This window comes from Athene noctua, chromosome 24 (genome assembly GCF_965140245.1).
Source record: "Athene noctua chromosome 24, bAthNoc1.hap1.1, whole genome shotgun sequence".
NCBI classification, from domain to species: Eukaryota; Metazoa; Chordata; class Aves; order Strigiformes; family Strigidae; genus Athene; species Athene noctua.
Genome location: NC_134060.1, coordinates 6,915,073 through 6,941,674, shown reverse-complemented (window position 1 = coordinate 6,941,674; position 26,602 = coordinate 6,915,073). Strand labels below are relative to the sequence as shown.

The following is a 26,602-nucleotide window of genomic DNA, read 5'->3' as shown; positions in this document are numbered from 1 at the left end:
GGGGGTTTGAGTAAGGAATGGCTCTTCTTGTCACAGCGGCTCCAGGAAGACTCAGACCTATCCTTGAAGAACATGTGTGCACCAGATTGGCCCCAAGAATGGGAGATGTGTGGCTGAACCTAACATGAAGCACTTTCATTTCTGTGGCACACACACTAAAGGAGGTCTGCAAAGTTACTGCCTATCTGATGACTAGAAGGAATTTCTCGACCACCTACACAGATGAAAGTCACAAACTCCTGAAAATAATCACTAATTTAACAACAAATATTTTCATCTATGAATCAGCAACATGTGAGTGTTTGGAAAATGGGTAAAGAGCAGCAGATTTCTTGGTAGAGGATAAAATTAATCTTGTGGTAGAATTTGGTCCATTCAGTTTACTCCTTTGATTACAGATGCAGTCAATTAACTGTACCTAAAAAAAAAAATATATTTAGGCTCTACTTAGACAAGAAAATAAGAGCTTTCTGTCAGGGAACCTGGAAGTATCAACAGACAGGAAAAATACGGTTTTGCCTAATTTGGGTATTGAACAGTCTACTGGAGTTTACATTTCCTGTCTATCCACAGAACTGTATTACATCTAATGAACTGTATGATAGAAGATATCTGATGGAGTTGTGAAACTAACTGTATACATTGTGATATATCAGCAAAACACCCATAATAGGATGTGGGGAATTAGTGAGAAATGAATAAGTAGAATTTTAAAGAAGCAACTATGAAGGTTTCCCATCCTGAGCACTCAGGATTTTCTAAACCACAGTCTTCAAACGAAAACCAGTGAGTTTCACAAACATAAAATATTAATACAAATTTATTCCTGATTTAACTTAGCTGATTGTAAAAAAGTGGAGTTATATATTGAAATTTAGCCTACTAATTCTTTGGGCTGTTTCCTATTTACTGAAATTATTGTAACTTGAACAAATGTTGAAAGTCTGGTGTAGGAAACAGGCAGAGGTGGCAAATTCCTAAGAAACAAAAAATTTATTTCAGTTGAATAGCTTCCTAGCAATAAAAGAATGACGAGACAAATACAAGAAATTTAGGCTAAAGAAACCATATTTTAAGCAGAACAAACATCACCCAGAGTTGTCTTCCATGTTACCACCAGGTCTGATCCAACCCCGTGACAGTGGCGAGAAGGCTGTCATTAACTTCAGTGGGAACAAGGAAAGAGTCTAGAATTGAACAATACCCATAAAATTGCTCTCAAAATGTCCTGTGAAGGTGTGTCTGCTTCTGAACACAAATCTCTACTATGCCAAACACTTCAAAGGAGAGCTGAGAGCTCCCTAGGGTATGGCCTTCTCCGTGGGAGTAGAAATGGGAGCAACATGCACATGGTAACTTCTGTCAGGTGCAAAACGTGAGTGCCAAAGGCACCAGAGACTACCGGGAGGGAAACTCAAGTCAGGGTCAGCCACATGTTGCACAACCTGAGCAAGAAGGTGGTGCTGTGAGCCTGGTGTTAAAACATCAATCGCCAGCAGCGTCCACGCCCCACACTGTATCTAGAAAGAGTCATTGTTCTACCCTCTGCGCCCCGAGATGCTCACCAAATACAGTAGAAAATATCTTTAATCAAGAAGAAAAGTGACAGCTTAATTACAATGCAGAATCGATTTTAACGGCCCTTTAAGGATACATCTCTTATGCACGATGTAAGTATTCTCTAAGCTGTAGCATAATAAAATGATTAGAAGAACACATTTTTTTTCTGGGCTTTTATTTAGTCTTCTGCTCTGCAATCCCAAGCTAGTAACACTAGTAGGATGTTTATTTACTCAGGAAAAGAAGTAAGTCGAAAGCAAAAGCATTTTCCAGACAAATCCATAATCCCCTCTTTCCTCTGCAGACACCTTAGCATCTCTCTCAAAGAGTGCAAAATTTCAGTGTGTTTCTGTAATCAAAGAGAAAGGCTTGAATGTCAGAAGTGACGGCAGGCAGGGTGGCAGTGCTGTTGGAAAGCAATGAATTCAGCAGGCGAGGGGAGCGGCAGGACCTTGGCCAAGCATCCTGCTGCCTGGCACCAAGCGCACAGAGCCACACATCTGCCGCAGGGAGGAAAACCCTCACTTCTCCCAGTGGAAACGCAAACGTTTATCTCTTCCTTCCAGTGACCCGAGTCTACCACACAAGCTTAGCCCTGACTTGTCAAATGTTAGATGTGCTCCTTGACGTGCATTTTGGTTCGGATTCATAAGACCACCGGGGTTATTCCCTTGATCTGAATTCAGAGACATTTCTAGTTCAACACCTCTCCTGGGGACAGTCACAAAATTTCAGCCAAGCAACTTTCAGCAGCTCTGACCAGAAGTACAAAGAGAAAAATGATTATAATGTGTTTATGCCAGCTTAAAAGTATGAAATTCAAATTAAAAAAAGAAAAACCAGGACACAAACATCTAACACAGAAAAGCAGCAAAGGCAAATATTGTTAATTAGCTTGTCCTGGCCCCAGGTGACCTTTAATATAAAATACCTGGGCCCTTCCTGCTAACATGTACCCAGGACTCCAGTTTTACATAGTCTGCAGAAATTCCAGTGCAGAACTAATGTGCCACTGTCATCCCAGAGCCCAGCAACGGGCAGGGAGTGTGTGTGGTCTGGAGCACAACACAGGTACGAAATGCAGACACATACCCACTCTGCAATAAACAGGAAACTGTGTAGCCAGGATCAAAATCAGAACAAGCAAAAAAAAAACAAAAAAAAACACCAACAAAAAACCCCTAAAAAACCCCAGTGGCTCATATTCTTCTGATTGTTTCCCACAAGCTAAGCACTTGACATGGCTTCTCCCCCATGCCCCCCCTGTTGTTAAAGTTTGGGTCCTGTCTGAGAAAGATCATGGTTATCTCCTCTTCTGAACGAGGAACAAAAATCCTGTTCATTTGTGTTTACCACACATGAAATCAGTAAATAACTAAATAATAAATCTGGCATTTATTCATATTTGGAAATTTTTATCTTGGTCAGTGCCATTAGGACATCTAATTCTGTTTGCTGCAACAATTTGAAGGATGGCAGTGGAAATTTTCTGTTTGGGATAGATTTGCCTGACTTCAGCAATCTCAAAATCAAAGATCCCAACTGGTCGTCTGTTCCCTGCTCAGTCGGTGGAGAAATGGAGAGGGATCCTTCTCACCCAAGATGGGTGTCTGAGGCAGATGGGCTGATTCACCCTCCAGCAACTCCTGCTTCTGGGAGCTTTGAACAGGTGCCCAACTCTTAGACCATTAAATTAGGTAAAATCAATTCCTTTCTCAAGTTAAAAATAAACCAAAACAAATCGCTAAACTACAAGCAGATATTAAGCCCTAAGACTGGAGAAAATCCTTCCTTGGTTTGTAGCACCTTGTCCTTTGGAAAGACTTACCACCCATAGCCAGGGAGGCAACGACTGGACTTTCATGTTCCTCACTCCCAAAACCCAGGCTGCTTTTGGGACACCACAGTCCCTGACAACACTGCACACACACTTGTTCTCCTCCTGATTGCTCTTTCATGTGGATTCGTAGGAGTCCCAACAGCAGAGGAGGAAACCTTGAGACTACTGGGCTTGCCTCTCTTACCCTACTGGGTACTGGCATTTAAAAGATTATCTATAAACCACTTATCTAATATTTGCCCGATTAAAAAACCATACCAAAACCCATTACTTTTTTCCCACATTAGAATATCCAACCTTGCAACATACGCACTTCATGTATGCCTTGAAGATGCTCCATTACCTGGAGAGCGGCGCAGTTTCCAGCCCCTCCATGAGACATGGTCTGCAGAACCCCTGGCAGTGGTCTGGCCAAAACCAGCTAAAAGACAGCAATTTGGGGCAGGAACACCCAGCCCCTTCCACACTCCATTAAAGCCTGAAGTGGATTTGCTCTACTCACATTTTTTTCTTATACAGACTGAAGGAACATCTTCATAGAGACCTGCGAACCCACTTAAGTGCCTTTGAAAACGCTCCTCCTCCTCTATGTCCTACTGCTGCCACCAGGAGCCTTTCCTGGAGGTAGCTATGCTGAGATGTTACCACACAGTGTCACACAAGCAACACCACACTTCTTTTGCTCTCCACTTGATTTTCTTCCTTGCAGGTTCCACACCCACTTGAACATTTGGTCCACTAAATAGGAAGGAAGACCTGAAATCATGCCCAGACACAAACCCATCAAGGGAGGGGAAAAAACCAAACAGCCACTATTCCTCAGCTGGAAAATTTTCTTTCTCTGCTCGATAGTTTTTTCAAGTCTACAAGTTTGAGCTATGGAGTAATTTTGCAGTTTCGGTGCGTATATTAAACAAGGAAATAGCTTGCTCTCTCAGTCCCTGCTTTATTCAAATGAACCAAGGATGTGATAAACAGCACTTTCTTGAAAAGCAACACATTGCGCAGAGCAGCAAAATCAAAGTCAGAGGTGGCTGAACAGTGCTAAACCTCAGACCATCTCATCAGCGTTTGCAGTATTTTATACCGCAAATGGTTTTCCCCCCCCCCTTCCCCAGTTGCTGGAGAGCATCTCTAAACAGGAATTCTCAGCTCACGGGTGAGAAGGAATCTTGAAAACCAGCCACACTCTGTAATCTCATATATCTCCATCATTAGAAAAGTGTGTGAGCACAGAACAAAGTCTCTCCTCCAAAGATCGCGCAGCCTAAAAAGCAGATTCACCAGCCTGCTCCGGCCAAGCCGCGCTATCCCAGAGACACAATGGAGCTATAAAACCAGCCAGGCTTGTAATTGCTTTGCATCACAAATATCCAGAGCAGCCAGACCACACTGGTGAAGCTGGCTGTAATGCAATGGAAGCAAGAGCAATAAAAGTGTAGAATACATGTGGGTTACGGTATTAGGAGACGATGGCTATGCTGGGATGCACTCTGTGCACCACAGTGTCTCAATGAATTCATTATCCCAGATTCTTTCAATTTGATTTTCCTATACACCACCAGAGAAGCACGGTTTAAGGGGGCTCTGAATGAACACTGACATTCGGGAGAAGGCCCTAAATTATATGAAGCATAGTAAAAAGTCCTGATTCAGAAGGAGATAAGAAGAACAACGAAGAGGGTCTTAACATCAGTCTAGCAGACAGAAGAAGGAAGCACAGATACATCCTGCCATCCATTTTTTATTAATAAAAAATATTTCAGATTGGGAATAAACTGAACTGCCTTTCCAAATGACATCGAATTAGGGATCAGAAGCCTCAAAGAGCCCTCCCTGCAATAAAACTGTAAAATCGAGCATCACAAGCAGGCTGACGGCTATGTTTTCTCTTTAAATAGCTGCTTGGAATCTCAGTAGGAAAATATTAACTTTTATTGAACTTCCAGAGCACAATCACGTCCATATTTCAGAAGCGCATAAAACACAGTGTAAACGCTGCTTGCCCCAAGGAGCACCAGCAAACCAGGGAAACAGCAGCCATGGAAGATGCTCAGGAGCACCAAGGGATGCTGTGATGGAGGAGAGACCCAGGATGAACCACGGACCTCCACATTCCCAGCTGCCTCAATCTTCTCTACTTTCTAATTTCATCTTTCAGCAAGAGCGCAATTGGCTCACACAGCGTTTCGTTTGAGAGTTTATTTAGGTGCCTTCTGTCGGATGAGCAGAGAGTGGCCAAGGATGCTCCCCTGGCCCTGCCTCTCCTGGGTGAGCGGAGCCTCCCGCCGCACGTCACGCAGCTCGGTGGCTGGCGATTTGTTTACTTAATCAGATGCAGAGTGATTTGGTGGCGGTGGAGAGGTTTCTATTCCAAGCAAGGAGACAGCAATTAAACAGCCTGACCCACACACCCTCAATTACAGCCAAGCTGCACAAGGGTCTGTTTACCAGGCCAGTTAACCCGCAATTATGGATCCTTCCACTGAGGCCTCAAACCAGCAAACTTCTTCAAAAATATTTTATTTTCTAGTAAAAATAAAACAAGCACGTTCTGTTACTATCTCAGTTTGTTTATTAAAGGCCTGTCGCCACGTTGAGGGCACCTTTCTCAATATTTTGACCAAGTCCTATTACATTACCTGTTCTTACTTAATTTTAACCTTCCCCAAGCATTTTACTCCTGTACTGGAGTATGACAGTGCATTGGGCTGTAACACGGATTACCCTGAGAAATTTCCCAGGACAACCCAGAGAACAGGTGAAACTGATGTAGGGATATAAGAAATGCTCGGGCATCATCAGGCTGCTCAGAACCACATTTGTTTTCCAAAGCTATAGGCAGCTTGGGGGTCAAATGTTGCCTCTTCTACAACCACTAACATAAACCACAGAGCTCAGACCAGCTGGGGTGAGGAGTACAGAAATATTTTGGGCTCAAATGTGTGGTTTTCCCCATTCAGCCAGAAATACAGTGTAGTGGGCATCAAGGCACAAAGCACTTCTCAGTCACTTGGCTGAGAGCCACGAGGAATGCTGTCCCAACGGGGGCTTTCCTTCAAAGTCGCACGTAGGCCCCAGGATGGGTTTAGAAGTTGCATTTCTGCAAAGTCAAGTGCACAAACACCTGACTGCTTTGTTTGCGGACATACGCTGGTGCAGTGCCACCCATCGACAGGGTGGAAATGGGGTTTGCAGCAGCATTTTAGCCTGACAAGCCAAGAGCTGACATTGCAGGTGACACACACAGAGTCCTAGGGAGAGCAGGAAAGTCACTCCAAGCACTTCTGGCTTTCTGACACTGTACAGGAATACTTTTAAATATGCAAGAAGTGGTCAGCAGGCACAAGGTTTCGCACCGGGCACTTAATAGGAATGAATGAATGACAGAGGCACTCTGTATTTAACACACATTTCCCCACACTGAGTTGAAATGTAACGTGTTGACATTTTGGAGCTGTGAAATTGTCACAAAAATTGCTGATAATGTTAAAAGAAGAAACGCTATATAGCATTAGCCAACCAAATGCATTATTTCTGCTAAAAAAAGTAAGTGTCAAAATTAAGCCCATTTAGCCATCAGCTGCAAAGCTTCCATTAAGGCTCAATATTTCCCCACCATGGCAGGCAGAGAGCCAGAAAGATCAACAGATATTAGCTAGGCAGGCAGACACACGAGCATCTTGATGTCAAACAATGTGCCTGCAAAGGAGCAGATGTGGAGACTCAAAGTCCATTGCAACACGGCGGTCAGACTGCAAGAGGATGTTAGAAGCTGTGTGAAACAGGCAGAGGCAAGCCCAAGGAATGGAAAATGATGGTCAAAGGGTCTCCCCATCCCTGAAAGGACCTCTTTTTCCCAAAAAAATACTTTCCCCTGTTATAGGAAAGCCCCTAGGTGACTGTCATGGAAAGATGTGCTGGAGAGACTGAGCAGCAACAGGGGAGTTCGTACAGCTGAGCCACAGCCAGGCGAGCTCTCAGTTACTTTACCTAATTTTTTTTTTTTTTTTAAATAAGAAATAGCTCTTTGCTGCAGAGTCAAGGTCGGCTTCTCACCTATTGTCACCCGCCCATGGAGCTACAGGAGTTTCCCTCACCCTGGGTCTCTGCTCCTTCATCAGGGAAGCCTATATCCACCCACAGCTTTTGATCCACTTTGAGGTCAATAGGTGAAAAGCACAGTTATTGTTATTACTTTTATTAAAGGAGGGTGATGGGACAAAATGCTGTAATTATACGACATTCCCGAGAAAAACTCTAAAACAATGCAGCTTTCAGTGATGCTGTGAGAGGGTTTGGTGCTATTAGCATAGAGCAGCATAGAAGAATTTTATCTCTCTCATATCTATGTGCATAAGTGTGTCCCGACAGATGTGCCTGGGTATAACTGGAGATAGTTAAGAGTGAAAATCCAAAGGAGGAGAAGTTTGACTGACACTCTGAGAAAGCATTAAGAAGACAGATAGGGCAAAATCTAATGGTTTCTAAATAAATCTATTCTGCTAGTGTGCTGCTAGTGCCTTTTTCTACACCCCCCTCCACACACACACACAAATGCATTCACAAATGCACTGCCACAAAACTAACTGTACAATGACTCAATGCCAAAGAAAAAAGAAAAGCGCCTTTTATTCATGGCATCTCACATCAATGGCTACTTTATATTAAAATCAAGGCACATGCTTTCCAAACTTAAAAGCTGCGGGGGGGGGGGGGGGGGGGGGGGGTAGGAGAAAAAAAAAAAAGTCTTCCTCCTCTGCCATTAACACTTTTCTAACCACTGCTGTGGGTTGGCCAGAGGACTCTGCTGGACCCACCTGCAGCAGAGGGGCTGGGGAGGGAGGGAGGGAGAGCTCACCTGTGCAAGCTGACCTGCTTGCAAAGGAGCATGTTTTGATAGCTCATTAACCTGTACATTATCAGGTGAAAGTCCCTTCCCAGCGCAGTCACCCCAACATGGGAAGGAAGGAATTCATGACACATGGTGGATGAAAAGTGCTGCCACTAAGATTCAGCCTTCCTACAACCACTGTTCCAAAAATGTCAAATGATCCCAAATTCAAGTGGCCACATTTTCAGAGGAGCGTTGGATGACTTGAAAGCTAAAAGCTCAAGACAGACAAAACTCCACTCACTGACCTCGCACACAACTTTAAGCACTTGAAAATCTCATTTATTGAATAAAGCATCTAGAGTGTCTATAAGGAATTCGCACATTTCACCTTGGCACAACTGTATTATTTGCTGTTTTCTTTTACCACTTTTGTGATGCAAATAAATACCCTCATAAGACAGGGATATAGCTACAGCCCACACTAGGTACTTTATATTACTTTGAGCTGTTTTGGTGGAGGGAGGTCTCCTGCCTTTACAGGATTCTCAGCGTGGGGATGCGCTGGTAGCTCAGTGTTAGTGGCAGAGGCATCCTCAGGCCGGTAAACTGGAAATCCAGCATCCCAACAGCCTGTGGTCACGATTCCTCAGCTCCACTCACAAAAGTACAGGCTAGATGGCATTACAGCTTTTTTCCCTTGGTTACAGAGTCTAAAGATATAGTAGGAGGGGAAAACAAAACAGTGGGAATACATGGAAAATTAAATAAAAGCCTTAAACTGGAGATAAACAAGCCTTGTGCTACCGGAACAAGGATCACAAGACAGTTGACAGAAATAGTGTTGCAATAGTCAAAACCTGCACTGAATGTAGTCTGAACTTTGCAGAAATGCCAGGCAAAATTTTAGAGCACATCCTCCCCCTGCCAAAAAGATGATACAAAGCCCAAATTCAGTACGTGACCTGCTGGCACTGCTTAAGGAGGGAAGTTTCAGCAGAGCTGTGTTACGGCTTTGCAAGGGCTTCCTCCCGGTGACATGGATCACACTTGTAGCACGAACCCAACCTCCTAACCTCAGGATTTTAGGCTACTTCTGTTATTTATCACCTTCCTGTTAGTTGTTTGCAGTGTTTGACTGCAGCAGTTCTTTTCTTAGTGCCTTTGCTCCTTCCATCCTGGTGCATGTTAGTTTTTTACCCACATGGCTCATCGCCTTCCCTAGTTTCAGCCTTTTTTAATGTCAAATTCCCCAAACAAGGCAGACGAGCAGCATCAGCCCCTCTTTGCCAGCACTGCCCTAGCGCAGAGCAGGAGGGACAACGCACCGTTTGCTTTGCTTCTGCCTTTGGGGCATTAAAACATCACTGCTGCTGCTGCTGGCAGAGCACTTCTGGGAAGACGAAATTAATTAATTTGTACTGGTGAGTAATTCCAGGGCTGCAGAACAACTACAGCTCAGGTACCAACCCTTGGAGTGCAAAACTCAGTGGACAGGCTCGAAGTAGGGAGACTGGCTTTAAAATTCGTTTGTATAAGTAAGTAGCATATCTTTACATCCATTCTGTTTCATGATTTCTTTGTTTACTTATTAACATTTAAGCGAAAGCTTCCACCCTACTTTATGGGCAATTAGGAGAGCTGAGAATTCAACTTGAAGCCAATCCACAGGAGCAGAAAACAATTTCATTGCACACTGCTCTGTATATATATTTTTAAGGTGCTGAAGAAATATTTTAAGATCTCCTACTTTCACCAAAGAGCACGCTTCCAGACAGCCCCTGAAATCTGTTTAATAATTGTCCTACAGAAAGCCCAGACATTAAAAACCTAGCAAACCGACACCAAATATTCTTTGCTAAACCTGGCAGTGAGGCAGCCTAAACCAAAGCAACAAAAACAAAAAAATACTGAACTTCTGAAGCACCCAACCAACTAAAGTCTTTTTGCAGGACATGATTCATGTCAATTATATTACATTATGATACAGATTAAGCAAAATAAAAAATCTTAATAGCAGCTCAGCATCTTCAGAGTATGTCAAAAAGGGCAACGGGCTTGAAAGTAATTTTTGTTCAATATTGGCCAGCCCAGTGGCAAAGGGGTGATGCTGGGAGGAAGAAATAAATTCACATCTGAAGAGCAAGGGTCTTGTTATGCAGGTTGACAGCTTCCAATGTGTTGGAGAGAAAACACAACTGCAATTAGAGAGCAGCGAGGAGGAGGGATAGCTCACACCTCCTGTAACTCTACTAGAGAGTGAAAGACCATCACTTTGCTGTGGTTGTTACTGAAGATGTATATGGACAAGAAATGGTATTTATGCACAGAAAAATAGGCTATTCCTTATCCCAAAGGATTATAATAATGATGTTTATCACACCAAAATCCCTATCGCCAGACGGCAACAACCCCACAGATCATTGGCATGAAGGTGACAATCGCAGTGCAAAATCACTGGTAACATTCTCCTGGCCCCAAAATTAAAAGGCAATTGCATCAAAAAGCAAGCCCCCGTTTAGTGAGCACTAACAGCAGGCATGGCAGGACGGACAGAAAGGAGGGAGAACTCTGCCACACCCCTGAAGAAATTCACAGGGATTCGAGGTGAAGTGCAGGATGGTACCATCCACGGTCACACTCATGAATCCATCGTTCAGCACACACAGTGGTCAAGTTAACTCAGAAGTTTTCAGAAAGCAGGTGTGGAGTCAAAAGCCACTGTTATGCAAATACAACTCCAGAGAAAGTGCTCACTACTAAGGATAGCAGCTCTGCTCACGGCAGATGTGGTTACGCATCAAGATTGTGATGAACAGGAAGAAAAACTGGAGATGCTTCACCTGCCTCGTATCAAATACCAGTACCAGGGACTCCAGGAGACTGGTGGAGAGGGAACAGCATTCAGGAGAGGAAGCTGTAACACACACAGATGAGATCAGACTTTGCATTTCCAATGAATGAGACTCCACTCTGCTCTATTAGTAGTTGCAAATAAGAATCTCGCATAGAAATATTTGCCAGAAGGCCAGCCCTCTGACTTCTGCCAAGAGCCTGCTTCGTCCTTTGAAAAAGATTTATTACATGGCCAAGCATCCAAAGATCTTCACCTTCAGAATATAATTTACTTGAAAGCATCTTTTTGCAATAAACACCCTGTAATTTTTTCCAGCTCTCTCCAATGTGCAAGGTATGCCTCTCCATAAAATATGTGAGAAGGAGAGGAAGAACATTGCGTGTGATTTGCTAGCAGCTGGAGTGTAACATTTATCAGAGGGTAATAACTATGCACTTGCTCATCACACTCAAGAGCAAAAGCCAAGGAGCAGGCTGGAGTGCAGAGATGGCACTCACACTTCACTACAGCACAGCACAAAAGGCTGCAACCTCAGGCCAAGACACAAGCCACCACAGATGCCAGCATTGAAGAGCGATGAAGATACGCTAAACTACACTCTGTTGTTCCTGCCATCCTCTTTCCATACTCCACTAGCTCTAAACAGGCTCCTAAGGGAAAGGTTAGTAGCATCTCATCCCAGAGGGAGGGGCAGATGCAACAGAGTGTTTTGAAGAACAATTTCCAACTGGAATTTCAGCAGAGCATTTAAAAAAAAAAAAAAAAAGAGCCAGTTTAATTAGTGAAATGGCACCCAAATGACCCCCACAACTCATTCACATCCACCGGGATCACCTGTCAGGTTGTAACCATGAAGGTCACAGCTGCTCAGAGCATCTTCTGGCACAGGGTATAATTCACACTACTCCCTTCTGGAACTCACTCATGCCTTAGGTTTAAATCTCAAATCTACTTCTTTTCCTTTTTAATATAAATTTCATACTGGGTGCATTTTGTTTGGAAGTAGAAGAAGTGAAGGCTTACTTCATCACCTGACCCCCGTGCTCTGGCCTTGGGGCTGGGGGGTCTCCAGGGCAGAGACTGGAAAGCATCCAGGAGATGTTTTAAGTTCTGAAAAAAATAATAAATCAAAATCAGTGTCCTCACTACCACCCTGGTGTCTCTTTGTGGCTCCCCAGACAGGTACATCTTTAGGCTGACAGATGGCCTATTGAAAGCTTTTGAAGATCTCTGCTGAACTTTTAATGAAGATATTTCCAGCATTAGAATTAACACTCTGGGTCCTTTCTACCTACCTCACCTGGTACCACAATACCCCTCTGGCACACATGCAGCAAACAGACCTGAAAATAACTCATTTAAAGCATATGCACTTGGAAAACAGCCGCAAAGTAATTTTCACAAACCCAGAGAAATTAGAAACTAAAAAGAAAAAAACTACTAAACCTGGTTTTGTCCTTGACACAGCTTAAAGTCTGAGTAGCAGGACTCAAAACAACTGCATCTCCATAAAAGATGCTCCTGTCCAACATGGGAAATTTTAAGGAAAAGGGAGAAAAGCATCAGAAAAGGGTGGCAGCATCACTGCACAGGTGACACAGCTGGGTCCGAGCAGCTTTGCGGCACAGCGAAAGGCGCTTTGTCCCCGGTGCCCTGTGGTCCTCGCACCCGGGACGGGCATCCCAACGCACCCTTCAGAGCTCATGGGTGCGTCCGACTCAGGCAGAGACAGGAAATCTCACAGACTTTCCTGCTGGGGAGCATCTACCCCACGTCTCCTAGCCTGGCCCCAGGCACCTTTCCCCCAAGCACACCCAGAGCCGCCAAACCCTCCCACCGCCCCGGCAACCCACACTCCTCCATCTGCCACACCTCACACAGCGCCAGGATTTTTCACAGCTCAGGAGCAAAATGTGGCCCTGCTGGAAAATGGAAGCAAGCAGGAAAAAGGCATCCAGAACAATTTAAAAAAAAAACAAAAAAACCCAAAAAAACCACACAACAAAACCAACAAACTTTTTTTCCCCACACAGATGCAATAGGTGGGGGGTTTTTGTGCACTTCTCCTCTAAGCCTGAAAGCTCAGGATGGCATTCCTGGAGGAGAGCATTTAGCAGCTCTCCTTCTTTGGGATGGCAATAAAAATTTACTCCAGCTTTCAATCAAATGGCCAATAATGTCCAGCCAGTGCTCAGGCAGGCGAGTGTCCAGACCACAGAGCATCACACTAACAGCGATGCTGCAGAATAAAACTTGCCCCATCTCCTCTCCAGCCAGAGGTGGATATATCCTGCTCAGAGCAGCACAATGAAAACTCGTACAAAGAGGTGTGAAATGATCAGACGGTGTCAAACCAGCCCTTGTTGTGAATATTACAGACACTTCTAAAGCTCTAAGGTATTCCTTTGGTTGAAGCTTTATGGCTGCTCATTTTTAACAGGAGCTGCTGCACAATGCCTTAATTGTGCAGATCTGCCTGGAAACCCAAACATCCATGTTACAGATGTCTTAAAGATGACAGTCTTCACCGATCCCTTTCTGAACGTCTCGGGGGATCGTCTCCACGGGAGTGAGTGACTGCTGCGAGAGCAGGCACACCGCGGAGCAGGGCTGCTGGGTCGGGGGGATGCCCTGGGGATGCCCCCACCGGCATTGCCTGCTCTCAGCTTGCCTTATGTCACACGGGAGAGTATTTAGATTAATCCAAGATAAAAAGCTGGAATTAGTTTTCAAAATGCCTCTCTGAATCCACTCAGCTCTTTCAAGGGTGCTACTATCAATAAGGCAGTGGGAAAGAGCAAGTCAAAGTTCAATGTGACCCTGTTCCTGTAAGCTGTTTAAGAGCCAGACTCAACCTCCCGGGTGCATGGAAGCAATTGCCATTCCATTTTTAAATGTCTTAATAGAGAAATGGGAAAATGATCTATAAAGCATTAAGGCTTTCACTTTAAGTCTTTCTTACTCCCCTTTTCTTCAGCTGTGAAGAGTAGAAGAGGTGAAAGAGGTTTTACAGGAAAACCTCTGATTCTCTTTCAGACAATAATACAACTAGTAATCTCATTTTGGGGAGAAAATGTAAACTGGGAGGGAACAGAGCTGATTTTGCAACCACTGCTGCTGAAATTCCCCTTTTTTTCCCCCTCAAAAATGGGGGGGGGGAGAAAAAAGGACTAAACCAGAAAGTATGACTTTTGTTTCTGATACCAACTCTTCTCCCATCTCTATGTGAGAAAAGCAAAGGCTGAACAGACCAGCTTAGCAGAGCTCAGGAGCTCAACCAAACAGTGGACACGGGAGGAAAATCAACCCTACTGTACTTCTGAGGAAGATCAAATGTAAGGACTGCAAAAGGCAGGAGAAGACTAAGAATAAGCTGCTCTGCATAAGTGTACATGCAAATGGCAAAATACTGACTTAGCAGGGGAAAACAGTCCCAAATCTTTTAATATCTTCAGAGCCAGCAAGGCCAGGAGTATTTTGCTGTAAGACCCTTTGTGCCAGGGCACGGCGCAGCAGCCCGTGGGAGGGCACACAGGGGAGATGATGCACTAAGCTTTAATTGTGGGTATGTAACTGTGGAGACATCACCAGCAACTGCAACCCCCAACTTCATGTAGCTACACTGACTTACACCACTTAAGTAGGCATGCCCAGATTTTATCCAGATTTATTAATTATTTTTTTTAAGAAAAAAAGATACTATCCCAATGGAGACCAACTCGTGCCTTAAACTTGAAAGAACAGAATTATATATATATATGTATATATATGTGTGTGTATGTATGACCACATACACACATACCCTAAGGTAACCATCTCCTCCATTTCCTCTGCCCATCTGCACATATTGCCTGAACTCTATCTCTCAATATTTCAACAGCAAGCAACCAGGGGGGTGATCATCCACTCCTTTCTGGGAAAACATTTGATTCTTTCACATGAGCTGAGGAGAGGACAGCTTCATTTCATCTCCTCCTTCCTGCTTACATCAGGCTGGATAATCCTGAAGCAATGCTTTTTCTCGCCGCATCCATATGCTTTAAATGACTGTAGACAATTACAAGAACCTTTACTAGACATTTACAAAAGCTAACAAAATTCTGCTTGCTTAACTTTTATTGGGTTTATTTATTTTAATTGTTTTACTGCCATTCTAAGCTGAAGTCTGATTTATTGCCTGTTGCATCTCAGTCTATTTGGTGTTGCTGTCTTTCAAGTGCTTCCTTCATTTGCAATGAATAGGTTTGGGTTATTTTTTCTTCCAGTTACATTATCTTACATTCTTCCAGTTTGAGACACATCTTGCTGTTTATTACCCTTATTGCTACATTTCTGTGTTTCATTATATTATTTTTCTGCCATTATTGTTATTTGTAATACTTCCTAGCTTTGTCTCATTTGGAACTTAAACTAATGCGCCATTTATCCTTTCTTTCAGACTATTAATTGTGCTGCTAAATAGTTTGCTAATTAAATTGCTTAGCATTAAATTTGAATGCTAAATGCAATGTGAAGTGCTTTATATGACAAAATTCAAATCCTGCCCTACTGCACACATCAGTGCTTCGCACTGTGTAACATTTCATCCTCTTCCTGAACATTAATTTCAGAACATCGCAGATAAAAGAAAAGTAAATAAATATCAGGACAAAATTAGGATGGCGTAATTGTATCTGTGTTTAATTTTATTCTATCTTTAATAAAACCCAGCATACTGAGTAGCATCTAGGTTGAGTCCTGATGCTTCTATGTTCCTGGATCAGTACTGGGACTAGCTTAAGGAATACAAGAAAAAGGAATACCGAAGGAAAAATAGTCTTTAAGAGGTTAAAGATTTCTTCCTGTTTTTATCAGATCTTGTTCAATGACAGCCTGTATCCTCAGTCCAGCTCAATCTAAATTGAACTGTGAATAGGGAATATGTTGGGAGATGGCCTTAGAGAGGTTGGTTTATAGTCCCCCTCCTCCACTCACGCAGGCACAGACGTTGTTGCTGTCACAAGCGAACACGCTTCTGAGCCTGAGGACTCCGATTACACCATTCTGGGGAATTCTGAACAACTAAAGAGTTGATGGAGCTGTAAGAGCACTTTCTACAGTACGGGTCAAACAAATCAAACATTTCCAGGACGACATACTGCTCCTTACTTCAGACAGTGCTTAAACATAAGGTACAATTTGCAAAAAGCAGCTGCAAAGCCAGATTTTCGTTCACTGAAATCCAGAGATAGGGAGAGTAAGAGGAGAGATGAAAGTGCAAACTAGGACCTGAATAATACAAAGTCAATTTGTATAATTTTTAAGCACAGGACGAACAGGTAAACAATAACAAATAAACCAACAGCAATCAAACGAGCATTTTTCAAGTTGTTTATCCAACATATGACACGCTTGTGAAGTCACTGGCTTGGCACAACAGGGAGCTGAAGAACTCGTATGTGCCAACCTGCTTCCATCGCCGTTTGCTACGGGAAGGTCTCTGCAACACTGGGCCAGGACATGGCATCGCCATTGGGAACAACACAGTCCCAGCTCTGATTTGTGCCGAGACCAGCTCTCTCCATGCAGCATGGCAGATTGTTCAACTTCATATGTCTTTCTGAAGACATTATTGACTCCTCACATGGCTTTGAGGAGCCAAGCTTTGGGGAAGCCTCCTCCTACCCCCACCTCCCCCCCAGCCCCACCATCACATCTCCACCTTCCCCACAGCATCCAGAAAGCATCATCCCCCCAGGGCTGCCTTCATTCTGGTCACAAAGCTGCACCATTAATTTTATTCAGCTTTCAAAGCAATATAAAGTCTCTACCCAAAATCTTCCTCAGCTGTATCAGGGAAACAGCAGTCCTGTGTTTATTCAGTCGTTCGACCTGAACTGATGCACCTGTAGAATTAACCTAAATAACCCAGACTGATGGGCCCAGAGTGTTTTTGTAAGACACAAGGCAACCATGCCACCTTGCTGCTTCACTGAAAAGACAGTGTTTATTTACACTGAGGTAGTAAGTCCCACATCCCTTGCAGAATGCTCCATATAGGACAGGCATGCTGCCCCTTGGGGCAAGCGCGTTCCTTACAATTAAGAGCACAGTCCCCATGGAAAGAATAACTGCTCTGAGCTGAGAGAGCAGTAGAAGGGGCAAACCAAAAATAGGAAAACTGCTTTTCTAGCCTGCACAACTCCATCTGAAACAGGTTTTTGAGAGGCTGTTCGTTCAAGCGTTCAGGGTCCCAGTCCCACAACCCCAGGCTCAATGTGGTGAACCCCGCGCTGCTTCTCCTTCCTCCCAGTGTCAGCAGAATTAACAAGAAACAGAGTCAAACATGCAGCCCGCAGGGAGGAGAATAATAACGGGCAGCTAATTTATAAATAACCCTATTTCTAATCATTACCTAATAATTACCAACAGCAGCAAAACATTTTAATCTTCTAGCATGCAGCAATTAAAGGTCTCCAAAGAAAATAGCTACACAATAGGTTGGAAAGCTGTTAAAAATACAGCATTTAATTCTGCTCTTGTTCCACGGGTCAGGCTGTGCTTGCACAGAGCGGGGTATTCGCTGCTGCGGACAGCCAGGAGTAGGGAACGGCAGCAGCAAAGACACCCCAGCAGCGCTGGGCTGACGACACGGGGGAACCGCAGCACTGAAGTGTCTGACCCAGGGGATGAGGTTGGGAGGACAGCACAGCATCGCCGCCTGCCCCACAGGGAAGGGCGAAGAAAAAGGAGGGAAAAGAGGGAAAAGAAGTGTCACCCTCCCCACGGTGACAGGTAAAGACCTGTCACCACCTCCTCGCAGGCAACGTCTAGCGGAGCACCGTGCGACGGGTGATCATTTATTATTCTCATACAGGTTTATCTGTTGACACTGAATGGTGCCTTTTTTTTTTTAATCATTTGGATTTATAACTCTTTGTGAAAAACCTTCTAAGAATTCAAAATAATCTATACAGAGTGCCAAGCAGCCTGAGATAAATTATTCATGAAAGGATTGATTTCACAGGTATGAATATATATATATAACTTAACGATTTCACACAGGTATCTTGCAGAGGTTGCTGTATAAATATAGTGCAGTGCTCACAACACAGGATACTTCAGAAAAATGAAATAAAGCAATTCTGTTGTAAACAAAGAACAAAAAGAAACCCCCAACAACCTTGCCACACAAATCCTGTTTATAGTCTCCAGAAATTTAGCAACAATGTGCTTTCACTTTATCCACACGGATCCTGTAGAGACTTCAATCTTCCCTTTTGGTTATTCTCACCCCCTTTTATGCTCCCTGATACCAGTTTGATTTTATCATGATTCTTTTTTCTGTATGAGTATGGAAAAAAAAATATATTTTATTTTGGCAATACTATTCCTACTGGCATATTAAACATAAAATTAAAAAATGTGGAAATCACCCTAAAGATTTGCTTAAAAAAAAAAAAAAAAAAGTTCTTCATACAAGTGAATTTTACCATTTAAAAAGCACTATACAAAGTTATTTCAAGCAGCCCAGCTAAAGAGTAAAGCCTCATAAAAGACACGACGACTCTACCAGGGTAAATGCAGTTCTCCAGCGTAAAGGGCAAAAACTGCAAGCGCAGTGTGTAATGCTTTCAGGAAGCAGCTGTCTCCAAGAAAAATGCTCAGGAGTGCAGACTTCTCCTGCCGTGTACAGACTTCATGATTTTTATAGCAAAACGTTTTACACCGAATTTTCATGCTAATAAAAATGGTGCCAGAATGAACGTCTTGGAAAGTAAAATTCCAATCTTGGGGAGTCTTAATCCCCTCTCCACAGCAAAGACTGGAAACTCACTTCCAAGTCCAAGCATGCTTTCACTCCAAAAAGTAACTGTAAAAACACTGCAGAAGCTGTTAGCGTTTCTTTACTTTCGAATCAAACGTGTTTAATCCAAGTTTACAAGGATAAAGGGTTTGTCCTCATAATCCAAAGGCTGCAGACCTCCCTCCAGGATCCGAGGGCGAAGCTCGGTTCTCCGCTCCCACCTCGCGCATCCTCATTGCTCATTTACAACCAGATCTGCAAGTCAGTTCATGCTCCCTTCACTACCAGGGCAACAAAATGCCTGAAAATCATAAAACCTCAACAGACAGCTCTGTTGATAACACAGAGCAGCAGCTCCGGCTCCTGAACATGAAGTATGTTGCCACTGCAGAGGCAAAAGTATGCAACAGCAATAAGCATTTTTGCTAGCGAAGCCAATTTAAAAATCTTCATGTGCACAGAAGAGGTAACATTTGTTCAAAATGCACATTACTGACAGAAATTCCAGCACAATCTGAACCGGAAAGCCCATTTATGCAACCTCTTTCAGCACAGTTTTTCATAAAACTCTTAAAAGCTTTAAACAGAAGCAGATCATTGAACTTTCAGTGAAGACAAGGGTCTGATTTGGCATCTTTTCCTCTCAAAATGAGTAGCATTTAATCATTCAGGTAGTCCTAAATGGAGTCTTAATTGGGTCTCCTGAGCCAGCATCACTCAGAGTGGGTGGCACTGAAGCCAGTGCCATTTAAATGTCGTTGGGCAGGCCAGGATCCAACGAACTAGCAACGTTTAGGAGGAATATCAACAGTAATAAAGAGGGATCAAACTCTAATGCTCAGAATGCAGTTTCATACTGTAGAGATGACGAAAGCTAATACAGATTAAAAAAACTCCTGCTACCTCTGCCTCAAAACCACCCCCACCACAATACTGCAGAAAGCACTAGCCTGGCAGCTCTCAGTGGGTCACACCCTGACACGGATGGGTGAACTGAGCCATAAAGTTGAGCCAATTCTGCTGGAAGAGCCCCCACTGTCCAAGCAGCAAACTGATCGTGAGCGCCCAGGTACCACACTGAAACTGCAGCTTGACGGACAGCACTCATCCCACTCACTCTCCTGCCTCAAAGTTGCTTAAAACTTTGGGTAATTTTGTTTCAGTGACCACGACATCAATTCTCCTCTTGTCTGTTCACTCTCTATCAGTGCAAAGTCTCTTCACTCACAAACTGCGCCCCACCCAGATGCCAAACCTGGTGGACCCACATTGTGGCCATCCTGCTGGCCCTTGCGTACGGGTTCACTGCAGAACCACAGCCCATAGTTTTTCTCCTTTCGTTTATGCAGTCCTTGCAACCAAGAGCGGTCAGGGTTCTTGATTCATGGATCTGCCCAAATCCTGCCAGGTGTCTCCATCTGGTCTCCTGCGTTGAAGACCCACACCTTTCCCTGCAGGCTGTGGCCCCTGGCCTTGCAGAGCCTCAGCTTAGCGGACACCCCACCACGTGCACAGCCTGTGCCCAGGTGCCACAGCTGACGTTCAGACCTTTGCTGCTGTGAGCGATGCCAGCAATGGGCCAAGAGCTCTGGGTGCACGTCGACTTCAGTGGGAGCTTGAAACACACTCCAGCTGCTGGACTCACAATCTGTTAATGCCCCCGTTCCACAGATACAGACAGCAGATTAAATTAGGTAGGCAAACAGAAAGGCTGCAGGAGACTTATCACTAAATACAATTACCTCTACTTGAAAAAACAAATCACTGCCAAGTCTGCAGTTGCTAGTACAGAAATCTGACTTGAATACAAAAATAAAGACCAGTAATGATCAGGATAATTAACATCTAGCAGTACATTTCTCAAAGCCCTCATCAGCAACCGACTTTCACAGCTCTCTGGAAGCACAGCATTCAGCCTCACCTCTCCGAACACGCTGAAAGATGCTGCTGCTGTCCTCTTTTAAAAAATATATTAGAGCTGTCATTATTAAAGGATGCTCCAAGGAAAGTGCAAGACAAGAGAATGCCTAGCTCCATGCAGGAGCCAAGGCAGAGAGAGATAAGGGACCATGTAGAAAAATCAGGATACAGAAAGATACAGCAAGCATTTAAGTGAAGATGCAGCACAGCACAGGCAACCTAATCACTAACAGCATGCTGCAGTTTTTCCTTTAGTATTGAAACAATTTTCTTGTCAATATTTTGTTTTGGCTTATGATTTTATTAAATGTTGCAATAATAAGCTATGCTTCCAGTAAGTGCGGAAATTAATGAGTCAGACACTGGACAAGAGCAGAAAAATCTGAGGCCAGTTGCCACTTCTGCGACAGATCCGGCTCACAGCCTGGGACTGATCCAGCTGAGCACTCAGCACCTTCAGCTCAGGAGCTTCAACAGAGCAGGCAGGTACCTGCAACACCCAGGTCTGGGCACCCTGTGCCTGCACCCAGGGGCCTTTCTACCTGCAGATATTAATTAAACACCAGCCCCTGGTGCCCTGGTACAGCAGCAGCAGCAGCCACGGCCGGGCACCAGGTGAAAAGCATCCAACCTTCAGTTCAATCTTCACACCTGGGGAATGAAACTGGGTGTAGGAGAAGGAGGTCTGGGCAGGATTAAACCCCAGCATCAGTGACTACATCTGCTGTTTAGATGATTTTCAGGCAGCATCTTTCCCAGGCACTAGCACAGCCCTGAGCACACGTGAAGGATGGCAGGGACAGAGCCATGGCACAGCAGAGGTACCTGGTGTGGGGGTCTGCCCACGCGGTCCTGCACTCCAAGTGCTGCACACGCAGCTCTCCAGGCAAAATCTAGAGGTCCCGAAACACAGGACTTGCTGCTGGTTCAATGCAAACCCACAAAGAGTTTCTCGCTTTCAGGCAGCTGAACATCCATACAGCAAAATAAAAATAAAGAAATTTATTGCCTAGGCTGAGTGCAAATGCTTATGCTTAACCCCCAAAAACTACTACTTTAAACTGAGTGGGTTTTGTGCTGGAAAAGGCTAGTTTGAAATGGCTCACTAACAGAAGAATAAACCCCCTGTTTCCAAAGAAATACAGAGTGCTGAGCAGTGAATACAACAACAATTTCTCATTAATTAAAACCAGCGCAGCTTCTACAGAAATGACAGACAGATGGATAAACACAAACAATAAGGGAAGGACAGTAGTAATAATCATCAAACACTGCAGTGGAAAAGGAAGAAATAGATGCAGGATTTGTTTGTAAAGGAGGGGAGAGATGGCTGGAGCCGGCCAAGGGAAGGGAGCGGGAGGTGGCAGGTGAGGGCTGCCGCGCAGGACCCGCCTGCTGCCAAGCTCGGGCACGGTGACAGCACTAGCAGGCACCGGGTGGTTTGGAAACTCTGTCGGTGGCGGCTAAAGAAAGAGACTTTGGCTATAAAAGGGCCATTTCTATTCTGAACACTATGAATTAACACAGCTCACTTAATGAATGCATTGGTTGCTTATGCAAGGAATGAGGCACAGGTGGGAAACGTGGTGGATAAGCCCTAAGCAGGAAACAACCCTCCAATAACCCAGAGCAAAAAGCAACACCCACAAAAGCAGCCCAGCAGCCTGCCGATGCACAGGGTGGGAAACAAAAAGGTTTCCCCATGTCCCCTACATCTCCAACAAGGCACACACAGCCCAAGACCCTGGGACGCAAAGAGGAGTTTGGGGTTTTTTTCCAGGATGCTGCTCAATCCACAGGTCTCTGCCTGCACGGGAATCACAGAGTGATGCTCATGGCCAGGCCCTGGTGGAAGGGGATGACAACAGGCACCTTTCCCACCAGGCAGCCACCGGCTCCTAGAAGATGACAGCTTGTGGTTGCTCCTGGGAGCCAGGGCTGTACTCCCTGGAGCAGGGGATGAGATGGCTTCCCCTCCAGTCTGGGCTGAAATACAGCGTCTTAGTTTTCCTCAGCCTGGCGATGGTTTGTTCTTTTGGATAAACTTCAGTAGGAAACAAATCTTTAAACAGCCTTTAAATCTCCCACTCTTCGCAGCAAGGACGGTTCCAGCTGGTGAATCATCCCAGCTGCCGAGCTGCATCCCACGGCACGGGACAGCCCTGGCTGCCGGGGAATGGCCCCGGGACGGCAATCAGAAAGCTGAAAACGGATGAAAAGGACGGACAGACTGCCCTGGGACACCAGACACCTCGGTCGGGTCCCTGGCTGGGAGGGAATACGTGCAGATCTGATTTTGTGTGCGGGAGCGCCAGGCTGCCCTGGGCCAGCTTTAACAGTGTGAGAGGATGAACAGAAGAATGGGAAAACTGAGCATGAGTTTAGGTCCACAGCCAGGGTAAACTGGAAAATGAGGAGTAACGTTCTTTAATGTAGAAGTCTCCAGTCAAAACTGTCAGTTTTGAACACTGAACCCCCACAGACCTAATTGACCCTTTCCTTTCCTTTTTTTTTTTTAACCTATTCGAGTAGCAGTGGGAGTAAAACTGAACCCTCCCGGAGCCTTCATTTGCCAGAGCCTTTGGAGCTCAGGATTCAATTTGCTGTCACCAGGAAAGGAGGAAAGATATACAAAAAAACCCAAGTGAAAGAAATGAGACAAACCAAAATAACTATGGGGAAAGGCAGAGGAAGAATGGCAGTATAACAGCCACACAACCACAGTCAACAAGCTCTGCCGCAGATTTGCAGGGTCGGGCCCTGCCATGGGCCATGCCTGGTACCTTTTTCAAGGGCATCCTGCCTGTGTGGCTGCAGTCGGGTACCTCCCGCGGTGCTGGCACGGGATGGCAAAGCGCCTGGCACACACAGTGCTGGCAGGGACTCTGCCAACTCAGGCTGGCTCCCAGGCACTCCTGCAGAGCTGGTTTTTAGGTGCTTTTGTCCAGGGCTTCACCTCGCTCACGTGGAGGTGTGTTAGCCAAGCCCTCCACAAGACACAGCAGTGAGATGAGGGATTGGGCTTCCAGCCCACTGGGCAAGGGACAAACAGCAATGCCTGTGGGACAGACTGGAGTCAACTGGAGGAGGTCTGCATCCCTACATTAGTGCTGTCATAGTCTTTTGACCAATGTGGAAAACAAGGCAGAGCGCTGACTGGCACGCTCAGCATCACAGCTAGGGTAAGATAGAAATCCTCACTCCTCATCTCTGCCATGCTGATGCAAAACACAACTTTAGAGGTGCATTATGACACAGTTTTTCATAAAACTTAGTCATTCCCGGTCAGTAAACCCATCAGCTGGCTGCTGCTTTTCTCCCTGCAGCCGGGCTGTCCTCAGTCCCAGGAGGATGTAGTTTTGGGCTCCCCTGGGGCTGCCAACAGCTTGCTCCGTAGGATTCATCCTGCCCCTTCACATACTCCGCTCGACTACGCGCTGCCCCAGTAAAACCCACGCAACGTCGCACTTCGGAGGCTGTGCTAATCCAAAAACCCTTCCCACAATGATTGCTCATTCTCCAACACTCAAGGATGCACTTCTTTAATTAGAGTCAGTCCTTTATTAAAAAAAAAAAAAAAGAAAAAGAAAAAGAAAAAAGGTTTCTACTGTCCAGGCTGTGAGAACAAGTTGCTAATTTTTCCTGATAAAAACCTGGCACCCTCGCAGGCTCACCGACCTTATGTCCTAGACTGGCAACTCTTCTGAAAGACAGCAGCACCTCGGTACATACAGCCAATTGCATTAGATACTCAAATTCTCCTCAGTGATTTAATAAATAGTTAATTTACAATTCCAAATGGGCACATTAATCAAAGTTCTTAACAAGGGAAAGTTATAAAACAAAGTTATAAAACGTATAAAACAAACCACTTGTCTGTAACAATTTTATCTTTTCGCTGCAGTCCCATTCAGATAGTGTTATGATAAAATACAAGAAGAATTTTAATCAAAGAATCAGTGTGGTTCTTCAGTCTCTGCGCTTGTGTAACACGCATCGACTCTCATCAGCCTCTGTCTGGCAAAAGTACACAGAACTAACCCAAAACCTACACCCACCTCTCCCGAGTCCCTGCTCAGCACGAGAGTGTTAGAGAGTCTTGGTCACAAACAAGAAGGACCTTCCATGGGTGCCTCCTCCAGCATCCAGCAGGCTAACAGGCAAGTTTCTACTCGCACCAGAAGCAGCAGTCCTCTACAGCTCTGCACCCACCCTCTGGGACACCAGTCAATCAGCTTTTCTCCAGCCCGAGGTGTGCACTGTACTTGGAGTAGGTAGCAAACGTGTATTAGGGACATTTGATTTAAAATACAGCAAACCCATGATGATGCTCAGAACTTAAATTTTATAGCAGTTGATCATTTCAGTCAAGTCAAATATGAAAAAAACAACCCGAATTTTCTGCAAACCAGTACTTTTTTTTTCCCCATTAAAAGCTGAGGGTGTTTTACTGAGTGTCAAAAGTGGGCTGTATAACATTTTACCAGCTCTGAAATAACGCTCTTGACTCCACGTCTCAAGTTGCCCACAACTCGAGTGACACCACCTGCTTTCAAGAGACAGAGACTCTGTGAGGCTTTTCTGAGCCCGCTGACTGTTTTAAGGCAATGTGCAGTTTTCGTTGGCTTTGCTCCAGTTCTCCCAAAAGCCAGCCTAATCCTCCAGGCTAGCACTGCAATCCCGCTGGGATCGCAACCACCAGGCTCTTGATTCCTCCCTTCTAGCAGCCAGGACCTCCTGCTTACGCTAACATCCACCCAAAGAGTGAGAAACAAAAAATGTTCTCCTCCTCTCATTAGCCGGGAGTTAATTAGAAAAACTAAGGCGGGTAGATACTCCACTATCATCTTCCCTCATTAATGTCCATATTAAAAAAGCAAGAGCAGCTGCATGCAGCGTTCTCACACCTCTGCTCATCCCTCCTCCACGTATGTTCACGCCTCACCCCAGAACAGATAGCCCCCAACATGAGAGGATAAAGGACATTTCAATATTTGCATGTTTAATAGTTATTGCTCTTGGCTTTTCTGTAAACGCCTAACGGACAGGTCTACATTCCTTACTCTGCCATGACTTACTCCCTACAAGTAACTTCAATTATTTTAATTTAAGCTCTTCCATAGCTTCTAACCATAAAATACTTTGTAAAACAGTGCAAAGAAGTGCTATGCATCTCTGTCAAAAGTTCCCAAATTTTGCATAAATTATTCTACCATTGGCTTGCAAGAAGTGATTCCGTGAAGAGCGGAGGGGATGAAGTTGTCTCCTACACCAGAGCCCTGCACCGCTCTGCTCTCCTCCCCCCCCTCCATGTCCTCCACCACTCCTTGAGCCGAGGGATGCTCCTGACAACTTCCCAGCTCTGTGCAATGCTCTGCTCCCTCCTGCCTTCCTTAGGGCAACAAAAGTCCACCCCATGGATCTTCCACTTCGCGTCTCTCCCAGCCTCAGACAGCCTTCCTGCACGTCAGTCTTCTCGCATCTTGATTTAAAGTCTCGGCTGAAAGGCTTCTTCCCCTCCTCACTTGTGCTTAGATTTCTGATTTTTCACCTGATCTCCTAAAGATCACACACAGGACTCACAGGACTGTACGACTGCTGGGTACACATGCATCTTCCTACACACATATCCTCCTTAACCCTGGAACCACTGAGTTCATTACTACCACATTGGACTTAGAGACAGCAGCCTAAATCATTACTTTCCTATAAACTTCATGGAAATAGAACGAGAGGCAGAAAAGAGTCACCCTACCTGCGTCCCCACTAAATGGCAGCATGAATTTATTAGACCGCTAACTCAAG

The 26,602-nt window shown here is 44.8% G+C and overlaps 1 protein-coding gene across 12 annotated transcripts in view; it reads right to left on the bottom strand.

Annotated features, from left to right (window-relative positions):
* HIVEP3 (HIVEP zinc finger 3) overlaps positions 1-26,602 on the bottom strand; it is a 265,717-nt gene that overhangs the window by 191,046 nt on the left and 48,069 nt on the right. For 2 of the 12 annotated variants that reach the window (XM_074925904.1, XM_074925907.1), the window contains exon 2: positions 12,115-12,201. The exons of the other annotated variants lie outside the window; for them this stretch is intronic. The gene's annotated coding sequence lies outside the window, so the exon portion shown is untranslated. The remainder of the gene's footprint in view (positions 1-12,114; positions 12,202-26,602) is intronic. 12 annotated transcript variants of the gene reach the window in all.